At 31.0% G+C, this 9,502-nt stretch overlaps 1 long non-coding RNA gene across 1 annotated transcript; it reads left to right on the top strand.

The window, feature by feature from the left end:
* Positions 1-7,639: 7,639 nt before the first annotated feature.
* Positions 7,640-8,975, top strand: LOC145070512 (uncharacterized). Its single transcript, XR_013689972.1, has 3 exons — positions 7,640-7,813; positions 8,172-8,208; positions 8,348-8,975. It is a non-coding gene; the product is annotated as an uncharacterized LOC145070512 (long non-coding RNA).
* The last annotated feature ends 527 nt before the right edge of the window (positions 8,976-9,502 follow it).

Raw genomic sequence — 9,502 nt, 5'->3', positions numbered from 1 at the left:
TATTGTTGGTCCAAAACCCATTTGTTTAACAAAAAATATATTTGTTGGAAAAATTCTCTTTTCTGTTAGAATGTCTTTGAAAATTGCAAAAATGTCCTCGTGGTATGTATTTTTTTTCCTGGTCCAAACCCCAACTTTTTGGATTGGTGGTCCTTTTGAGCCTATTGGCTGCTTTTGGTGTTTTTCCCTTTTTCTTTTTTGTTTTGTCTGTTTGTACTCTTTTGTTTTGGCTAGCTCCTTGCTAGTTTTGCCATAATTTATGTCGTCTTTTTGCCGTTTAAAAAAATCTCTCAACTATTCATAAACATTTTAAAAGTTTATAGGTGGTCCAACCCTTTTAATTATGATTTTAATATATATATATATATATATATATATATATATATATATATATATATATATATATATATATATAGAGAGAGAGAGAGAGAGAGAACTAGGTTCAAATGTTTTTAGCAACTATTGTGTGCATGTATACACCAATGAGAATTGAGGAAATAATAAATAATTTAAGGGTATTATAGTAATCTTTACATATTTAATTATGGTAGATAATTAGTATGTTTATTATCCCTTTAAATATGGGATGTCAAAGTCAAAACCTGTAGAAAAAACCCTTCAATTGTCGTCTTCAATTTTCTTCCTCTACATCTCTGTTGTCTCGCTGGTTGTCTTCTTCATCGACCCATCATAGTCTATTATTCCACACAAAGCCAACAAACACAGTGTGATCTCCTCTGCAGTGGTTTCCCCCGTGATCCCCCTGTGGTTCTGGAAGAGATGAGGGGCAGAGATGCACTCTGCACCAAACCCCGTAGAAATTGGAAGGCAACTAAGGCGACTTGGAAGGCAACGAAGGTGGAAGCCCTAATTTCATATCAAAACGATACAAAATCAAGTTTATGAAGCTATTTCACTTACAGGATGAGACAGTAAGTGAGTAAAACCTGGATAGCTAATGGATACGTCTCGACCTTTCCCGTTCCCATGAAAGGTTTTGCGATTTTTTCACTGTAATATTTGATTTTCGATTCTTCTACTTCTTGATTGCTTGCAATTCTTCCTCTGAATGCTACTGATTTACAATTCTTCACATGGATTTTCCATTTGATTTATTCACTGATTTTCGATTCTTTAATTTCCGATTATCCTTCCTGTTGATTTCCGATTTCACTAGTATACCCACTGTGCTCTCATTCTTCTTTAATTTTAAATATCCATCATTCAAGTTGATTTTGTAATTTAGAATCCGACTTAAATAATGATAGATTGTTCTTGATTTTCCATTTTTTCTTGATACTTGATTGTTCTAAATTTGTCTTTGATGAAAAGGGTTAAGCTGGCATTCTGTCAGAATTTGCATGAAAAGGGTTAAGCTGGGGATTTTTTTTTCCATATCAGAATGCAAACACATGTTCATTCTATGAGAATATAAATATTACATAATATATGTTGTGCTAGTAATTCTAACAAAATACATATAGAAAAAAAGACTATGATGTAAGTGCATTCTGTAATGTATTCTGTTAGAATTTATTTATATAAATGCATTCTGTTAGAATGTATTTGAGAATGTTTGTTAACAACAAGTATATTTGTTTAACTGGTAATACTAACGAGTAATGTATCTTATTCTTTCAGAATTGGATGGAGAAGGAATTCAATATTGATCATACAAGAGAAATATTTGGAATCGATTTCAACAAGTATATATGTGAAGATTAAGTTGATTATATGGACCATTAAAGAGGACCAAATGTATTTGTTCAATAATTGTATATTCAAGAATGCTATTTTTTAAGAATTTTATTCATTTTTTATGATATTCTGTTAGAATATGTATAACTATATTAAAATGTATAAGGATATTAATTTGTAAGAATATGTATGAATCTGTATTTAATTTCGAATGTATATTAAGAATAAAATCATAGACCCAAGTTGGATGTATATGAATAATATCTTATTCATAAATCAGGTCAATTATAAAATATAACTACATTGGAAATGTATTATGCAAGAATAAAATCGAAAATATATTTTACTAGTTTATGGTTGACATTCTATCATTCTGACAGAATAAAATCAGACTTTTAAATTTGAATTAATTTAAAATATTCAGATTTTAAAAAATAAAGGAATTAATTATCCCCAAAAATCCAAAAATTTCCTTTTTTAATATAGGTTAATTGACTAAAATGTCCCTATGCTGAAATTTGTATGATTATATGGTACATGTTACCCTATTGTAATATTATAGACCCTCGAATCATGACCTTTGATTCTATTCCATCCGGTGGTCCAGCTTTATGCATTCTGGCATACAATAGTTAGTAAAAACATAATAACATATATATATATATATATATATATATATATATATATATATATATATATATATTCAAATTCTAACCATTAGAATTTTTTTAAAAGAAAAATGAAAAAGTATTTTTTCATAATATAACCGTTGTGGAGGATTTTTCCAAAAACAAAAAAATCGGACCAATGAGATGAAGAGAGGGGGGCGAGGTAGCCTCCTCTCACTCACTCTGATCCAACACTCGACGAACCGCAACTCCGGTGTTATGTGCATGGGTGGGTTTCTGTCCCCACAACCGGTTCCCACTCCACTCCTTATAACCTTAGACAGAAAAAGAAATATAAAGAGTAGGTGGTGTCGTGTCTCCCGTAAGTTTGAGTTACATAATTCATGTACTCGTGTCCAAACATGGAGAAGCACGCTAAGCACACGGTAAAGACCGTTCTTAAGATTTGACCTTAAGAACATTAAAAAATAACATGTAAAATGTTAGAGTTTATAATACACAAAATTGCAAAAATGTCCCGGTAGTATGCATTTTTTCTTGTCTTTGGTCTAAACCCCAACTTTTTTGGATTGGTGGTCATTTTGAGCTAGTTTTATTACGTATTTGGTCCCTCCAAAAATTGAAATGATTGTAATACCCTTGGTGTATTTATTTTTCATATTTTTAATTTTAATACTTATTTATTTATTTTAATAATTAAAAATATAAGAGAGGGCCCACTTTTTCTCTCTTCTCTCTCTCTCTCTCTCTCTCTCTCTCTCTCCATGTACGAATTCATCCCTACCAGAACTACGTCTCAGGTCCATGTTCATCTTTTCTGGTCACCCGATCTAAGTTTTAAACAACTCATAACGACTTCCTTTTTATAACCTAGAAATAGATTTTCCAATCCTAACAAAACTCATAAATTAACTTCCTAATTAAGGTTTAAATTAACACATAATAATGATGATGCATAGAAACACACACTTATAGAAGTCCAACCCGGATTAAGAAAAATCATGATAAATTGCCATGGAAATGCAGAAAAGAAGAACCCCCAACCATGTATACCCTTTTCTTTCCTTAGTATCTTTATCGTCTTCCCATCTCAGTTAAGAAAAACAACTCCAATCATCAAGAAAAGGAAGAATCACAACTATTACCATCATAGATTTAAGCATTTCCATCCCGATCTCCGATCAATGGCTTGTAGGTCTTCCTTCTTTTTCCTCCTCCTCATGCTCGCCACCTTCATCTCCATAGACAAATATGTCGCCTTTCATTCTTCTCTGATTACTTCAACCACTACAAAAGTGTTGGAAATAGTGTCCATTGTCATTAACTATTTTGGTAATATTTCTAATAATAGCAGAGTCCTTTTGGGTTGGCCTCATGACCCCAATAACATAAGGAAATGGAGTTTAATAATGTGTTAATTTATTAAGAAATTAATAAATTAATTAAAAGGATTTAATTAATTAAAAGATGTTGAGTATTAATTAATCATATGGATTATTTGGAATATTCCAAAATATATTGGAGGCTCTTCGAAGTTAGAATGGACGTTCCTTGATGCCTTATGGATAAGGATCGAGTTGGTTTGAATCAGATAAGGATAAACCCTAGAGTTTGTATCCATATGAGATTCTAAGAGCTACCTATAAAATAGACTGCTAGGGTGAACCTTAGTGCCAATTATTCGTCTCTTCAAATTCATCCAACCTCTGTCTCTCCATCTCCATAACTGAATTCTCATCCCCTCTCATAAGGTCTTGATTTCGAATAAACTCTAGTTTTTAGGTTTCTTCCTTTTTGTTATTTGGTGTATTGGTCTAGTTCCATCAGAGGGATTCTCCTTTGGATCCTTTATCTTGCAAATAAGTTGGCATGCACGAGATTACAAGGAAGTCAACAAGAGGTTAGTAATTCCTTACTTATGTCGCTTTTCAAAGTAGGATGCTATAATAGTAAAACATAGATCCTAGGTTGTATGTGCACTTAGGTATAATAGTTTGGATTTTTCCGATAACTATATAATGTGCACTTGATGCTTAAAATCCCCAACTATGGTATCAGAGCATAATTGCTTTACTTATGGTACAAAACTTCATGAAAAACAAAAATTGAAACAAATATGTTAATCGTAGGGGTGGCATGCCTATCCGGTTTTTAGGTTTTTCAGGATTTTTGCCGATTTCGAAAATCGAGGGATAAACCTCAAATTTAAAAAATAATTTTAACTGAATAAATCTGAATATTTAAATTGAATAATTAATTTGAAATATCAATTAATTCTAATCTTGAATTTGAATATTTAATTAATTATATTTGAATATTATTTAAATCAAATTCAAATTTGAATATTATCTTGAATTTTATTTAATAAAGAAATTAAATTAATAAGACAAGAATATAAATTAAAAGCTTAAATTTATTATACAGTATTATTTACTTTACGTAAAACGTTAATAACACATGTGTCCTCACATGTTAATAAAAGTTTGTGTCGCTAAATCAAGACTAGACTTATCCACTCTAATGCATGGTTTAAGGACGTCTTTTTGATTTCTAATGAGTTTGATTTTTAATATGCTTTACACTTACTCCTCCCCGCCTTTCATATTTTGAGAGTGGAGTTATTGAAAAAGTTCAATTGGATTCTGTCTTTCAAGATTAAAAGTATTAATCAACTAATAAAACAAAATATTTCATTTTTATATAATTCGAAAAATGTGAGTCGCGTGCTTCTCTTATTTTTTAATTATTAACATAAATAAATAAGTATTAAATTAAAAAATGAAAGAAAAATGGAAAATAAATACACGAAGGATATTATAGTCATTTTAATTTTCAAAGGGACCAAATACACAACGAAACTAGCTTAAAAGAATCAATAATCTGAAAAAGATTTAGAGTTTTGACCAAAACCCATAAAAATTACATGTAACAGGGACATTAGTATAAATCATAACACATTGATATCATTAAATTCAGATAAATAACCCAACACAAAATAATTTCAAATATATAATAGCTAGTATTTTATGATGATTGACATTCACAAACAAAGCATATCGATATTGACATACACTTTATTTGTGGCAAGGTGGCTCTCAATTACATTCAAGTTCTTCATGTCCCTTCGACATCGGCACATCGCTGTACGATACATCTTCACCAAGGGCTTCAAGAGTTCACTATTTTATGATTTCGATATAGTCTGAACGTTAGATCTATATCTTCCGATCAAACTATGGGGTTATATATATATATATATATATATATATATATATATATATATATATATATATATATATATATATATATATATATATATATATATATATATATCAAGGTTGTAAAAATCGCTTGACGTTACCTAGTCGGTGGACTGGGGTTAAGGGATTAATCGGCTTGGCGGAGATTAATCGGGGGATTAATCAGGGACCATTAATTGTTAATTTGTTGAATTTAAAAAAATTAAATATGGGTAATATCATATAAAAGTTCATAAATACCACTAATATCATAACAAAATAGGTTAATATGATTAATAAAAGACTAATCATACCTTAAATAGTTTCTATTGAGATATAACTTCTTCATAGTGTTAAATTTTCTTCAAGTTCTATTGTTTCACTCATTATGTATGCAGGGATTAATCGCTAGGCGCCCTCTAATCGGTTGAGTAGCGCCTAGGGATTAATTGGAGATTAATCGGGACCTAATTAAGATTTTTACAACAGTGATATATATATATATATATATATATATATATATATATATATATATATATATATATATATATATATATATATATTTTGTCCATATATGCTCATAGCCCATTGTATATCTAGGCCCTTAGGTTAACCCATCTACTCTTGTATATTTATTGTTCATGTATCTCTTTTTGAAAGGCAATGGGAGAATTTCCCATTCCATATTATTCTAGATATTTTGATTCAACCCGACTTGATTTTGAAAAATTTTAACCATGAACATTTGTTCATGTAACTAAATATTAGGCCCCAACCAAGAAAAATCATGGATCTACAACTTCAACTAAGAATAAAAAACATTATGACAAAATGATATCGCTAAACACTTCCGTCCATATCAGTGAAGCTGATTTAATCTTTACATCCTTTATATAGTCAAAAATGACCAGAAGTATAATGGTAATTAATACGAATGATTGAATCATTCAGAAACTCACCTTTTATATGAGAGTCACTATCATTGCTATATTGATTTTGATATATACGGTTGGTATATGTAAACAAATTCTATACTTGTGTAAATTTTCTGACAACTACTTTGTTCTCATTATTGATCTTTTACCCGTGGTTTCCATATAATTAATAACACGAAGTCTATTTATGTTATTATTATTTTTTTTTGGACATTTCGATATAATCAATAACACGAAGTCTCTCTATGTTACTTTATCTTTTTTTTTTTATTTTTTTTTATTTTTTATTATGTCACCTTATTATAACTTTATATGTATTTTTTATATGTTCTTACGTTTTACGCGTGTTATAATCTAGTTTTAATATACACCTCAATAAGATAAAAATCTTACACAAAAAAAACCAATTAAGATCTGGGCCACAGCCCACCCACGACAACATTGATATAAGCTGCAGAATGGCGGTCCAAGACAAGTCTTGGGTCAGTCTCGAAACGGTCCTGTTTTTTCGAGGTTGGTCTTGAAACAGTCTAGTTTTTTTTTCGTACCGGTCCTCGTCGGTCTTTTTCTTGTCCGGTCTTTTTTCGGACCAGTCATCTTCATTTGAACTGGTCTTTTTTTGATCCGGTTTCGCGGTCTTTCCATGCACCTTTTTCGGTTCGATTTACGAGTATTTTTTGTTTGATTTCGGTATTTTTCGATTCTTTTATTTTCGCTTCTAAGTTTTTTCCAGTAACAAATATGTGATTAACACCAAAATGATAAATTAAGATTTATTAAATATGACAATTTAAGTTTAATAAAGGGAAAAAAATGAAATAAGTTAGATAATTTGTGATTAAAAATTGTATAATTAACAAAAATTGATATATTTATAAAGCTTTGTTACCGGTCTTTTTTCCAAACTGGTCTCGTTCGGTCTCGGAACGGTCCGATATTTTTTGGGACCGGTCTCGGAACCATCCGATCTTTTTTGGAACCGGTCTCGAAACAGTCCGGTTTTTTTCGGTCTCGAGCCAGTCTTTTTTCGGTCTGATCCTTTTAGGACCGGTCTTTTTCCGGTCCGGTCTCGTTTTAGACTGATTCGGTCTTGGTTATTTTTCGGATCCAATCCAAGATCGGTCTTTTTATACATGTCTACATTGATGTTATAATTTTTTAGGGTCAAAAAAATTGATCCACCTCCACCTCAGGGTCCAGTAAGCGTAGAGAGGCGGTGAAAAGGAAGGGAGCCAGCAAATCAGGTTCAGGCCATTTCAGAAATCGATACCTTGAGGACGAGGAGACAGGACGATTGCTTCACTTGATAACGGTAATTTCTTCTTACTCAACTTATTTGATTGCTTGGTTTTCAGTTGTGTTTAGTTATTTTCTAGGGTTTGTCATAAAGCTATTTTGGTTTTTCTGATATAAGTTTTAATGATTCATTGATTCTGAATATATTGATAGACATCTCTTTTACACGTGTATTGCAGAAATTCTGGTTAACATATGTTTTCTGCTATTATTAAATTATGTAGGAAATTCTTTGCATGCATAATCATCCCTTTAACATGTGATGGCATCCACAATTAACAACTTACAAACGTTTACACACATGTGTACATACATACCATAAAAAGCTTAAACCAGTTACACAACTTCTCATGAATTTAAAATTTTTGATGCAGCGAAGTTGATACAAGAAGACATGGATCAACAACAAAGGTTAGGTATATATTTTGGGCATTAGAGGAAATAAATAGTTATTTTTTACTTGATCAAGATTGGACTCTTTTATTCTCCTATAAGTAAGGTACCTTAATTAATAATTATAATGAATGACAATCAATGGTTTATTTTTCAGTGTGGCCAACGATATAAACAAAATTCTGAGAGGGGCTGAGTCCATGTCAAACAAGCTCGAACATCTGAGCAGTCGTGTACAACATATGGAGGAGGAGTTGCAAAAAGTTCAAAAAAATCAACCTGAGTTTCCTCTTATCTCAGATGAGGAGCCCCAAGACATATGCTTACCTAACTACCAAAACTTTTATCTACCTAACTTCCCTGAGAATTTTAAAGATGTTAAAGTCTTTCGTAAGTGGAAGAAGCGTGTAGATTCGTGTTTTGAGGGTCGTGAAATCCCATACGAAATACAAGGACAACTTGTAGCCGAGACATTCCCAAAGAATTTCCCATGGTGGGAACAAATCCAAAAGCTAAGCCAGCGAATCGATAACAATGATGAGATTACGTGGAGAGAGATTAAGAAGATGTTTATCGTTCAATTTTTTTCTTCAGATTGTTTGCTTTCCAACAAGGACACGGTTTTCTCCTCCTCCTAAGAATGACTAACCATATTATACTTTTGATTTGGTTGCAACTAGTTAGCATTCAAAACTACTCAACAATGTAAGGGGTGTTTGGTTCAAACTTTCTTTTTGACTGTTTTGGAATTTAGCAAATGAAAATATGAAATGGAATTGCATGTATTTGGAATTTAAGGAAATTAAAATCCTTTTGCTTGTTTGGTTGAAAATATTTGGATTGAAACCTCTGGAACATTAGCAATGACTAAACTCGGAGGATATTTACAACTTTATTCGGAGATTCATGTTAAATGAAGGGGAGTAGACTCCTTTAAACCCTTTTTTCATAAAACATACCAAGTATGATTAGCTATTTTGAGAGAATAGCACATACAGGGTGACCAACCTCTGTTTGGTCTTCAAATTCAAAAGAAAAAAAAAAGGTAAGAAAAATCAAAAGAATTTAAACAACAACCATTTATGTTAACCTTTATTTTAAAACAAGCTAACATATTTCTTTTTAAAATTAAATATTATCCTACTTTCAAAGGGTAATCTGTAATTTAATAATAAAAGCAATCTATACCAATGTACGTAGAAAGTACATTGCTATAATTGGTGATTTATGTCTTGCAACTATGAAACATCATGTGAATTATTCCTGGTTTAAGGGCCTATTTTTATAGATCTTTTACTCACTATTAAATGGA

The sequence above is a fragment of the Lactuca serriola genome, chromosome 1, assembly GCF_051521515.1.
Source record: "Lactuca serriola cultivar US96UC23 chromosome 1, Lser_US96UC23_V15, whole genome shotgun sequence".
In the NCBI taxonomy this organism is placed as follows: domain Eukaryota; kingdom Viridiplantae; phylum Streptophyta; class Magnoliopsida; order Asterales; family Asteraceae; genus Lactuca; species Lactuca serriola.
This window is presented reverse-complemented; position numbering and strand designations above follow the sequence as displayed.